The sequence below is a fragment of the Harpia harpyja genome, chromosome 4 (assembly GCF_026419915.1).
Source record: "Harpia harpyja isolate bHarHar1 chromosome 4, bHarHar1 primary haplotype, whole genome shotgun sequence".
Taxonomy (NCBI): Eukaryota; Metazoa; Chordata; class Aves; order Accipitriformes; family Accipitridae; genus Harpia; species Harpia harpyja.
This window is the reverse complement of record NC_068943.1, coordinates 5,749,154-5,758,715: the sequence shown is the minus strand read 5'-3', so window position 1 is coordinate 5,758,715 and position 9,562 is coordinate 5,749,154.

Genomic DNA, 9,562 nt, shown 5'->3' with positions numbered 1-9,562 from the left:
GAAACTTATAAATGTAACTAAAAAGGAGGGAAAAGGGAAGACTTGGGGGAGGGAAGGGTCCTGACTGCTCACTGAGGTTTGGATGGCAACATCAAAATAACCCATAAAGATCTCTGATCAAGTATAAGAATATGATGATGGAAGCAGGTGCAGACTCTGGGCTCAATGGTAGTAATGCTAAGAAAAATTCAAGAAAAAAGAAAGTTCACAGTTCTCTACCCATACAAGTCTCCCTGTAAGGAAGTGCTGGAATGAACAGTGTCTGCCACATCGTACATGCACTGGGTGATGAGCAGCACGCTCCAGCAGTAGTGCTGTGAGCACTGAGAAAGCTGGATTAGCATTGCAGCAGCTGCTAGATTCACCTTCTTTAGCAAAGCTTCCCTGCAGACCACAGCTGGGACTTAGTATGTTTAGAAACACCCAGCGACTTTAACTGATCATGTAATTGCTCCTAAACTTGTGTTTTCCTTAAATAACAACCTTCAGGAGCTGTCCATAACAGAGGAAAGGTGGGATGCCGTCCTTCTCTTCAAGGTGTTGGTGTATGCTGAGTACTTGCTCTACCTTGAGAAGCCAGCACGGAGGATGTTTCCAGATAAGCTGGGCTAATCGAGCCGCTGTGATTTCAGAGGTTGCCCCTCTGCCACCCAGTGAGAGGAGTATGGCTTGTGCTTCCTCCTGACCAGCTGTGTGTCCGTATGGTCCCAAATATCTCTGCTGCTGGATTTCTTCTGGATTGAAAGTCTTAACTGGTGCTGTTTCCTGTCACATCGCCCGATATGTGCAGTAATTGACTGACCCCAAGATCACTCGGTAGCTCTTTTGGCTCTGTGTAAGAAATAATCTTTGAGATCAGCCCTCTTAGACTAATTAAATGGAGATCCCTTCTAATGCCCTTAGAGCGGACCTCCCATTGCCCTGGCTTTGTGTGGACAGACTCCATAAAAGCTCCGGCCGTTGCCTGATTGATGAAGCAACTGCGTACTGGCCGAGATAAACATGCTGCCAAAGGTGTGATGGTGGGGTAATTCAGAATCCGTGCTGTCAGACTTGTTAGGATGTTTGGATGCATTAATTTCACGGAGCTGCACTAAGAGCAAAGCAGCTTGATGCCCCGGAGCGCGATGTCCTGCTCGCGTTGGTTTCTAGCGCTATGAATCGCCCGCAACGCTGCGCTGTGGGTATGTTTCTAGCCGGCTTTCTCCAGGACGTGCCTCCTGCACGCTGCCTGTCAACAGCCTTAACAAAACCTGCGTGCTGCTACCCACGCTTGAGCTGCAGAAGGGAGTTCTTTACTCAGAGACGTTCTAGGGCGTGCAAAGGGCCAAAAAAAGGGCCACCTGCAAGTCTCTGAAGGTGCGGCGGGCGATAGGACACCTTGCGTTAGGGTAACGTGTAGGGTGTTTTCCTTCTCCCTGCATGTCTCTCTACTAGCACATCTGAGGTTCTTCAAAGGATGGGATATTTCTTACCCGCCCGTCTCTCAATAGGCACAACTTAACTGCTGTCACTGGCAAAACACTCGATATTGGCTATTCTAATACTGACCGGAGCAACTAGCTGAGAGCGCCGGGCAGGAGTTTTTCCTGTAGTTAACTGAACAGTCATGGAGACCAGAGGGTTTCTGAGGCTCCTACAGAAAAGCCAAATTAAAATTGAGTGAAACCTGGCAAGGCTCCTTGGCTAGTGATTACAGTACAACAGCATTTAAAATGTTCTGCCAGGACCAGTCAGATGCTAATGGTAAAGCAAGCTTTTGAAGGCCTATCTTAAAAGTCTGTAAAAAATAAAATACCCTGGTAATGTCTGTTGAATGTTTTGAAGAAGGTAATGGTTGATCCTCAGCTAAAGCAAAGTTAGTTTCCAGCTAAGACTGATTTTTCTGACTTCTTTCTTCCGCACAGCTATTGTAAAGAGACTTTGGAAAAGAGGAGCACTTGCTTTTCTGTCAGCTGAGTGCCACAAAGGTGAGTTAAACTTGGGACCCTGGGGCCAGAGGATCTCAAATGCCCCGTCCTTCCCAGCTTTTCCCTGTTGTGGCAGGGAGACACCTTTGCACAGGTGCCACGCTCAAGTCTGGGAATAAGAAATCCTTTCCTCTGCTGATACTTAACAGACCCTTTACTGGTCATTTATTCGGACACGCACGTAACCTTTATCAGCAGCCTTTTGTTTTAATGGTCTAACAGTCTCTTGCGGTGAAATCTGTTTTAAAAAGCATGCTTTTTTGGCTTCTCTTTGTTGAGTTTATAGTCTATATTTATATCGTACTCTCAGGCAGTGATCTTTAAACTCTCAAGTAAAATGAATGCATTATATCCTCATTTCACGCTTATGGAAAGGAAGTCGTAGAGACAGTTATTCGCCCAAAGGAGCGCTCCATGGCACAACGGATCCCAAAACTCCCGTCTCTGAGAGCTACTACTCTGTAGTAACAATAAATGCCAATAAAAATTAAACTCTGAAACTAAATGAACTTGAAAAACCATTGGTTTCGGAAACACCCTGCTTTTAAGTGCATCAACGTATGCAGAGTGTAAGGCAACAAGGGAGGAAATGAAGTTTGTATTATTTTTGTTTGTTATAAAAACTTGGAGCTTCAATCTTTCTTCTTCCCTTGTTTAAAAAACCTGATGAAGTAAGAAGTAGCTCTGTAGGTCTTGTACTTATAAAAACAGTCTGGGTGAACATAAACTCTATTCCAGTCCTTTCAGTGCTGTATGTGGCAAAAGAGACAAAAAGCATTTCAAGCGCTCGAATGGGGAATCTCCTGGAAAGGGATGGCCTGAATAGAGCCGGCCTTTGTGATGCCAGGGAAACAGGAGGTCAGGCTTGGTAAATTGGCAGGAATTATTTTAAAAGAGCTGTTATAAACTGAGAAGCGTGCGTTTTTGTGTAACAGCACATTTCTGCTCGCAACTGTAATGGTCAGAGGGAATACAAGATGTCTTTTTGGGGGTTCTGGCTTGGTGGATGGGAAAGAAGGAGGAGGGAACTCTTCTCCTGCACGCGCCTTAGTTCTAGATGCTGAAGGCTTTTCCTGATCCTTAAGTGGTGGGGGAGAAGGAAAAAACAGAGCAACGCTTTGTGAACCTGATCTTGGAGGCTACATACATAAAAGCAAGCTTGCTGGTCTGTTTGGCAGCGTGGTGATCAATAGTGAGCCCCTCTGGGGATTCTCCGGCCCTTACCCAGGGAGGCAGATGTTCCTACAGGCAATTATTTAAGCAATGAGCGTGGTGCGCTCTGGCTTGTGAGTGCATGGGATACCCTGAACGGACTGAGGAAAGACTGATTCCACAGACAGACTTCAGCTGTCACGCAAAACCCAGGAGAGATGTGGAGAAAAGTTTGTAATAATAGTAATAGCTTTTACTGATAGGGAGATTTGCAGCTGGAGAGGGAGGAATAAGAAAATGGCTACAGGAGAGAAGTCAGTGTGTGAACTTCCCCCACAGAAACAATGGCAATCCAACGAAATCTACGAAAAAAAACGCCTCTGAATGCTCTTTCTTCCTTTTCTAAAGAGGAAAGCAAAAGCGATAGCCGAAATACCAGTTCTCACCGTCAAAATTGCCCGTGTCTGAGAGCTGCTCCGAAGGGTCCTCGTGAGGTGATTCAAGCAGGCAGTTTCCACTGGCACATACCTATAGGGAAACGCTTTCTTACAGCTGCTAAAAACAATTTTTCCAAAAAAACATTTTCAGGCTGAGGCCAGCTGACATCTCCTAGTAAAATCATTTTGCCTGAAATGGCCTCCAAGGGAAACAAAAAAATAATAAAAAAAAAAAAAGAAATGTAATCTTGTTTCAGACCTGCGCACCTTCGAGTTGGGCAAGGAGGAGGAAAGCACACGCAGAAGTGTCTTCCCAGAAGCGGCCACGAAAGAGCTGGGACGAGAGTTGTCAAGCCAGGCCTGGTGAGACGTGGCTGACCCTCCCGAGGAAGAGTTTGGCCCCTGCCCGAGCGGAGAAGATAAAGAGATGAAGGGAAGAAACACCAGAGGAGCTGCGAGGTCCCGGCTGGCTGGTGCGGGCGAGCACCACGGCAGAGCCAGCGGGCGTACAGAGGCCTCCGGCCGCCTCCGCTGGCGACTGCCGCTCCGCCGAGCCATAACCCCTTCTGTCCACTGGCTGGAAAAAGGCTGGCGGTCAGGCCTCCGCTCCTCCATCTGCACCAGCGCTCGGACCTTTTGTGGGACGCACGCTGACGTGCCACCTCACGACGAAGGCCTCGTCTACCAAACGTAGTTTTGTCTGGAACTTGTAAAACGAAGGCTGTGGTCAGGGAGGCTTTCGTACTTGCAGCCTGAGCGAGCGAGCCGGTAGTTTTGCAAAGCATGCCAGTACGTCCTCGTTTTCTTCTTCTTTGGTGAAGAGAGACCTTTGCTTTTCAGGTGAGAGAGCGGGTACAAGCTCCTCTGAGGCCATATGCAAAACCTGCGCTCATCACCAATCACACCGGCAATAATTATTAGAGACTGGAAGCAGCAAAGCATGGCCTCCCCATTTGACCTCCTTCAAACGGAGTCAGCAGGGGTGTCCTTAAGCGAGTGACAGGAGCTGGGCTTTGTATTTTATTGCACTCTTTTTCTCCTCATATTTTCAAGCTAAAAGCAGGTTTCTTCAAAGCCCTCGCAGACTCTGTCGCTCTCTCCCCTTTAGATGGGTGATAAGTTTTAGTGACAATGTGCTCTCTCCTTTCTCCACCCAACAGCTTTTGAATGAGTTGTTCCAGCCCAGGAGATGCTCATTTAATGTTTGCTGTGAGCAATGCCGGTGCTAATTAAGATTCACGGCACTGAGGCGGTGTTGATGGGATGCAAGGTCGCGGGGTGTATCTATTCCCTGATTGAGCATGGTTTTTGGAAGCAACTTCCTTTTGCCGGTGCTTGACATGAATTTGAAATTCACTTCCAGTGTCTGTTCTGCAGGCGTTTGAAATTCACTGTTTTATGAACCCTCCCACCCGTTGTCTTTCTGGGTAGCAAATGTGCTGTACGCCTTTGGGCACTGCCTTCCTCTCTGCAAGCCTTTTCCAGGGCTGCGGGATGGGAAGTGTTGAGCATCTCCCACCTGGAAATACCCTGGACATTCATGAACACAGACCAAGTGATCGCCAAATCTTCAAGGCCAGCTATCAGACGATTTGCCCAGCTGTAAGCACAGGAGATATTACTGCCAGTGCTGAATACATTCAAGTGCCTCAATTAAATGCCATCCTATTTACACAGCAGAAATCTGCTAAGGAGTTTATCTTCTCACTGGTTCCCGCTCTGCTCTGCACCATGCCCCCTTCAGTGCTAACAACTCTGGGACATGGTCAGCTTTTGCTGACCACCCGGCAGAAGAGCTCGCTGGCGCTGTCAAACCTGTCATTCCCATTGGCTTAGTAAAGGTACTCAAAGGCACAGAAATGGCAAGAGCGAGAAAAAGACGTTTCTGATTATCAACTGAAACAGGCAGGAGACAAAGGAGGAGGGAAAAATGACTCATTTTGACACAGTGAGAGGTGAGGAATTGGGTATGCTCTCCTTCCAAACTGGCAACAGTGATTAATAGAGCTGTTAATGACCTGGAACAGCAGCAAGGGCACAGAACGGGTTGGTAGCAAAACATACACTTAGCTTCATGAAGACTGTGGGGGCCTCAGTACTAACTGGGAAAACTAGATACATAGCACAATGGTGGGTGGAAATCCTTTTCTAGATGCATGTGGAAAGGGATGATTTGAAAGTTTTCATCATATACAGACAGTATGTCCTAGACCAATTCAAGTCACCTTGATCTAGGCATCATTGCACGTTATTGTGTTCAATAACCTGGCCTCAAAAAAGACAGCAAATCTGAAAATTGACAAACTACTGAGCATCTTTATAAATATATTGAAATACTGTACAGCGTTATTAACATGCTGTTTCACAGCATACATCAGAAACAGCAAAGCGAGCCAGAGACAAGAACAGGAAGGATTAGTGATACACAAAACTTCTGCAGTCAGCAGTGAAAAAATAAGAATTGTTTGAGTTAGAGATGAGACTAATACGATGAGACTAAGAGGTGAAGATGTAGCAGTCGGCGAGTCGTACAGCAAATGTAGATCCAGCAGAGTCCACGCACCTTCTCACAGCAACACCAAAAGGGAAAACATCTGAAGGCAGCATAAATACAAGGCAGTGGAGTTTATTGCACGTGATAACCACAGTCAAGAGATTGATAACGCTGAAACAGATATAACACTTAAATGGGTAGTGATTGGGAAGAATAAAAGCACGACAACATCCATAACACTCCAGAGCTGCCCAAACCAATGTCTTGAAATTTCATTAGCCACTGCTGGAAACATGGGAAAAGACAAAGGGCATCAAATACTCTGCTTCGGGTGGGATGGTCCAGTGGAGTCAGGCAAATGTACTTTATATGCTGATGCCAGGAATAGCGCCTGACCCTTCCCGGTGACCTTCTCACCCAGTGGCGGCAACAGGGCAGGTATGGTACGAACGTGACGAACAGAACCTGAAAGGACAGCGAAAGTCCTTCCAGGAGCACTAAAATATGCTGGATCTGGATCCTTTAAGGAAAAGCAACTTGTTTTCAGAGGCAGTAAAGCTGAGAGCCCTAGCTCGTTCTGGAAACACGGCTGCTGCTTTCATTTAATCCTGCAATTATTAATGATCGAAATACTCTGCCAGCTGGTGGGTATCTGGCAACCTGCGCGTCTGAGTCAGATCTCCGTGCAGCGCCCGCTCTGAGCTGGCTCCAGTGCCGAAGCCATCTCCCTGTTGGAAACCTCCAAGGAGGAGCCAGCCAGAGGACAGACTGCAGGTCCGCCGACGAAAAGAGAAGTTTCTCGCGAGCAGGTTGAGTGCGGCGCTGGCTGCGTGCGCCGTGCCTGTCCTCGCACAGCCCGGACGGCCAGGCAGTGCCATCGGCGATGCTCAGGTGGGAGCCCGCGGGCAGCAGCAGCCGAGGCAGGAGGCAGAGGTTTCCCGAGTACCCCTGAGACAAACGCCCCACAACTCTGGAGGGAGGTCTTGCATCGCCAACGGCCCGAGATGCTTGTGCCCTGGCAGCTGCGTCGCTGCCGGTGTCTCCTGCCTGCTGCATCGCTGCCTGCGTGTCCTGCCTGCAGCACCTCCCTCCTGCCACCATGTTTCCCTGGGTGGCAGAGCCAGAGGAGAATGGGACTGCAAAGCACACTGCAAGGAAAGGCACAGAAAACCAACAGCAAACCCTTAAATTACAGAGATGTTCGGAGTCTGTGGGTCTGGCTTGCTCAACAAAAGGCATATTTTTCACTGTAAGAAACCACCATGTAACATTAGCGGCGTAAGGGGGGAAGGGAGAGGGAATGGGATGTACAGCATCATGAAAATCAGGTAGGTTTTTCTGGGGCTCACATCCCTCATCTTGTACCGTTACAGCTGATGGGAAATTGGTGACCATCTCCTGTGTGTAGCGCCAAGTCTTAGAGCAAAAAAAAGTAAAATAATGTGTTCTTAAAACTCACCTAAAAGTATTCAAGTATTTGCACACATGAAACTGGAAAGCTCACTGCCAGCCCGCTCTGTAAGCTGATCTCTGACAAGAGCAGCAAAATGCATCTAAGTTTTAAATGCAGTTTTTTGGTAAAGAGACACTGTGCCTGGCTGGGACTTATTCTAATGTATGCCATATGCAAAAGGCAACACTGACCTTGTGTGCCAAAAAAAGAGGCTCATTTGAGCCTCGTTACGATGCAGTGCTTACAGGCAAATAAAGATAATTTCTCTGGATTGTTACTATTCGATTTACCAGCTGTCCCTCAAAGCGCTGGAGCAGATAATCTGAACGCTTTGGTAGCAGCTCTGTTGCAAAATCATTGCTACCCAGTTGGCTGCGATTAACAGCAAGCAAAGATCAGCCTTGCTGGATAAAGGTGGGCTGACCGTCATCTCAAATGTCCCCACAGGCTGTTGTCTGTGCAAGGGAGAAGGGTTTTACGGTGGGAGCAGGGAGCGGCGTAGGGAACACGTGTCTCTGCGGGGAAGGGGTTGGCAGCACCTCGCCTGTTCCCAGTGGTCCCACCAGTGCCAAATGGTGGGCAAATACAGGCAGGCACAGCCCTCTTTGCGGGAGGGGAGCTTTGCAGTGAATTCCTCAGTACTTTAAGCACTACCACCCTAAGCGATGCTGCTGGAGGACACTGGCTACGATGGCAGCTAATACCGACCAGCTGCTCGGGGCAAAAACACCCCAGAGAAGTGCTTCAGCCCAAACGGTAGATCAGAGGCTGATGCTGCCTCAGTTTTCACTATGAGGCTGTGTGAGTCCTTCAGTGTGTTTTGCTGGCAGAGGATGAGCGGGCAGCAAAGGCAGGCACCCTGACCTAACTTCAACGCGTCACTGAAATAACCCGTGAATTTATCGCCTGTGAGCTGCGCTTCCCCCTGCAGCACACGGTGGCATTTGCCGAGGCGCAGAGAGGACTGGTGGTACCCAGCACCGTACGGCCGCATACCAGTCAGAAGTAAGAGGAGGTGCCTTCTCCTTCGTGAAGCAGCAGCTTTGCGGATTGCATTTTTTTTAACTCGAGTTCCTGCCACATTCCACTCAATGCTAGACAAGATGATGCATTAAAAACAGCAGCGTGTAGAGAAACAGGCGAACAGCAGGGTTAGCTGCACACATTGCTTTTGCTCCTGCAAGGACAGGATTGTCGTATTCAATGTACTGGTAGAAAAGCTGGGTTTAGCACAAACACCCTGACCTCCTTCCTTTGGACCCATTCTGTCTCCTTTCATTCCCATCCCCAAAATACTTTAAAAAGATGCTTAAGAAGTCATTTTTCAAGAAGAGGAAATTAATTCTGAATGAAAAACCCCACACCATTGCTTCTTCTATTCAAGCACAACAGGGCGACTTAACTAATGTTCCAGCAACTTGTGTAGTTAAAGCAAAACCTAATTATTTCCTTCTACCTCCAACTCCAGCTTCATGTCTTAGAGTTAAAATAGACAAAACGAGCCACTTTTCAGGAGAGAACTTTGTACCACTGGAAAAACGTGCCTGGCAGTCTCCCCAAAATCCTCATAATTTTTATTACAATGTTCATGTTTGTTTTCACTTTCCCCTTTGTTAAACGTTTTAGGCAACTCAAATGAAGCCCTCGCCATCAAACCAGCCTTTTAGCAGTAATGACATAAATTACATTGTTCTTCTGGGCTTGCAGCACCCAGCTATTAAATCTAACCATGGGAGCTTGGCAAATCTTTTCATACGTGAGGCAGCTGTTTCCTTTCTCCCTTGCCGCCGCCCTCCGCCCCCTTTTTTTGCCTTGCATGAGCACGATGTGTGCTCTGAGGGACGTACTGCACCCAAACCACTTTGCCGAAGGCGATCTGTGCAGAGCCGCGGGTCTTTCTGAAATACTCGGTGCCCGTGTGGGGTATAGACCGGCTTTTTGTCCCAGCCCATTGCACCCCTCCAGAAGCACAAGCTCAGGTGCCCAGAGCGGTTTCATGGCACAGAGCTGGCCAAAGCACCATGACTTACGCAGCTGCCTCCATCATCTGGGGACA